The 3,548-nt window shown below is 37.1% G+C and overlaps 1 pseudogene; it reads left to right on the top strand.

Moving 5' to 3' along the window:
- The first annotated feature begins 374 nt into the window (after window positions 1-374).
- On the top strand, window positions 375-1,615 carry LOC150061417 (palmitoyltransferase ZDHHC6 pseudogene; annotated as a pseudogene).
- The last annotated feature ends 1,933 nt before the right edge of the window (window positions 1,616-3,548 follow it).

The following is a 3,548-nucleotide window of genomic DNA, read 5'->3' on the forward strand; positions in this document are numbered from 1 at the left end:
TAAGCCAGGATAAAATTCTTGTAGAATATGGCAACTCAGGTTTGATATGAATAATTGTCTTTGACATTTGCTAAACTATGTATTGTGCATTTGTATACATATTGTTGAGGTGCTTTTTTGGAGTTAAGAAATCCATTATATGGTATTTTTTTTCCTGCTGAACTTTCCCATTTTATTTTCTATAGGCTGAGTTTCTCCCACCTAAGATTTTGAACTCAGTACAAACACCGAAAATGGCACAATCTATAGTAACATATCACAACTGAAAGGCATGACAATTGAAGAACACACATGGACTTGTGGCGCATGGAAATGTGTACACAGAAAAAGGAAATCTGTAAATCTTTAGAAGTAGAAAGTCATTCTCTGCCAAAATGGGTAGATTCTGCTCAGTGATCAAGTTTGAGAATCTCCAAGAATTAAAGAGACTGTCATTGGGGTCCTATTATTGCCCTCAGTGTTATAGCAATATGTTCTATAATGGCCATGATTGACTCTGTGTTGTGGTACTGACCCTTTCATACAACTGGAGGAAGTGTGAATTTCATCATGCTGATAAACTGGACTGTGATGATTCTTTATAATTACTTCAATGCCATGTTTGTTGGTCCTGGCTTTGTCCCTTTGAGTTGGAAACCAGAAAATTCTCAGGATAGCATGTACCTCCAGTATTGTAAAGTCTGCCAAGCATTCAAGGCACCACGATCACATCACTGCAGAAAGTGTAACAGATGTGTGATGAAGATGGCCCATCACAATAGTTGGATCAACAACTGTTGCGGTCTTACCAAAATCATGCTTCGTTCACACTGTTTCTCCTTTTGGTACCACTGGTTTGTGTCCATGCTGCTTTCATTTTTGTTATGACTATGAATACACAGCTTTACAATCGGCTCTCCTTTGGGTGGAGCACTGTGAAGATTGATATGAGTGCAGCACGGAAAGATCCTCTCCAAATTGCTCCCTTTGGATTAGCTGCACTTGCTGCCACCTTGTTTGCCTTGGGATTAGCTTTAGGAACAACCATAGCTGTTGGGATGTTGTTTTTTATCCAGATGAAAATTAATTCTCAGAAACAAAACTTCTATTGAGTCATAGATTGAAGAGAAGGCTAAAGATCGAATTCAGTACTACCAGCTAGATGAAACCTTTGTGTTTCCCTATGGTATGGGAAGTGGATAGAAGAATTTTTAACAGGTATTTACGTGGTCGGGGTGCCTGAAGGAGATGGATTAGAGTGGCAGATAAGAGAAGGATGTCACCAGTACAACTTAACAATAGAACAGTTGAAACAAAAAGCAGACAAGAGAGTCAGAAGTGTTCGCTATCAGGCAATAGAAAATTACAGTGGTGCCTACTGTCCTTTGAACAGAAGAATCAAAACTTTCTTTACAAGCCCTTGCACTGAAGAGCCTCGAATCCAACTGCAGAAAGGGGAGTTCATTTTAGCCACAAGAGGGTTATGATATTGGCTATATGGCGACACAATTCTTGATGATCCCTTTATAGAAGGCGCATCAAGAATAAGAGGCTGGTTCCCCAGAAACTGTGTGGAAAAATGTCTCGTGATACTGAAACAGAGTCAGAGCCAGAAGGCGAGAAGAAAACCAGATAGTCATTGCTGGGATGGAATTAGTCTTTTAAATCCACTTCATTACTGAAGAATTATGCAATGAACATACTCTAGTTAAGGTGTTCTTTTCCTCAAAGTTGCCCTAGGGCCATGGTTTCATATTTTTATTACCATTTGGAAATGGAGAAGCCATTTGTTATATGCGTTGGAACCTCTGCCCCTCTCTACCACCTTTTTCTCTCCCTCCCCCTCCCCCAAATAAATATTTTCCTGGCACCAGTGGATCATGCCTATAATCCTAGCTACTCAGGAGTCTGAGGTCTTAGGATCATGGTTCAAAGCCAGCCTGAACAGGAAGATCCACGAGACTTATCTCCAGTGAACCACCAAAAACCCAGAAGTGGAGCTGCAGCTCAAGTGGTAGAATGATATCCTTGAGGAGGGGAAAAAATAAAAAAGCTCAGGGACAGTTACCAGGCCCTGAGATCAAGCTCCAGGACTGGCACCAAAAAGAAAAAAGAAACCATTTCTTTGTTCAGGCAAATGAATTACATTTTCTCTAGGGTTTTGCTTGGTGAGCTGCACACCGTGGACCTCACCTTGCAGACCAAGTCCCCGAGTCCCCCCCCTGCATGTAATAATGTCTGTAAATTATTTCTTACGTAATACTGTAGAACTTACTGTAAGATTCATGGAAGCTCAAATTTTGTTACTTGTCTTTTAATAATGCAGAATTTTGTCAAATCAAATAAAGATCAATGAATGTTCTATAAAAAAAATAAAAAAAGAAAATTGACTGTTTTGCTGTTTTAATGTTTTCTTTGCTTATAAAACAAAATAACAATGAAATTAAAAAAAAAAAAACTAGGGGCCGGGAGTTTGGCCTAGTGGTAGAGTGCTTGCCTAGCATGCACGAAGACCTGGGTTCGATTCCTTGGTACCACATACTTAGAAAAAAGTTCAAGTAACTTTCCTGTGTAGTTTTGATGGAGAGTTTGGATGATGGCAGTGTCCCTTGAAAGATGAGAAAATGAATGAAAACATCCAATGAAGGAAGTAATAAATTGTATACCGAGCTAACATGTACATTTGTTAGTCTTTTTGAATAATTAATAAATAAAATACACATCCCTGAGGCTGGAGAGGGATAAATGTCAGCATAGAAATAATAAAGGCATAATCCTTGTTTATATTCAGAACTGATAACCATACAGACTGGAATAAAAGTGTTGTATGTCTTTAAAATAACATTAAAATCTAAAAGCCTGGATACCGCACATGTTAAAACTTTCTTAACTTTTACCAATGGAAAACAAAGGGGAATCACTGATCAGCAAAACTATATCCTGAGTCAAGGTTCTTCTTTGGAAAAATAGAAGTGTTCAGTTTAGTTTCCAAGACCTTTGGCTTTTAACACAAAGATGAGCTATAACCTTTGATTTCCAAATCTCCAAACTATCTGCCTAGAATGTTAGTGTGTTGAATGAATTTCTCTGAAACTAAGTCTATTAAATGTAGTGACAGGATTTTTTAAAATTTTTTTTATTAGAAATAGGCATGGAATGGGTCAAGATTGTTGAAAAAGGTGAATTCATCAAGATGCATTCTTTCATAAACCATTTTGTTAAATAGCAAAACATAATAGGCATGCATCATCTCTATGAATCTATCACAGGTATTTGTGATATATCACATTAGCAACATTATAAACTGCTAGCTGACAATAAGTTTGGGTCAGTCTATTAAACTTAATTTCATCAGAATATTACATATTTATACATATCTGAAGAATTCAATAGTCAGGACAAAATGTCAGATTTTTTTAGACAAACTTACATATGGCTGATCAAATTGATATGTATTTAGAGCAGGTGTCACTCACATATATACATATTTCATATTCTGCCTAAGAAAAAGGCTTATTAGAATGTGCATTCAGTATTTAAATTTTACTTTTTGATGCATGAAATTATAC

This window comes from Megascapheus bottae, chromosome 6 (genome assembly GCF_031878675.1).
Source record: "Megascapheus bottae isolate mThoBot1 chromosome 6, mThoBot2.hap1, whole genome shotgun sequence".
Classification (NCBI taxonomy): domain Eukaryota; kingdom Metazoa; phylum Chordata; class Mammalia; order Rodentia; family Geomyidae; genus Megascapheus; species Megascapheus bottae.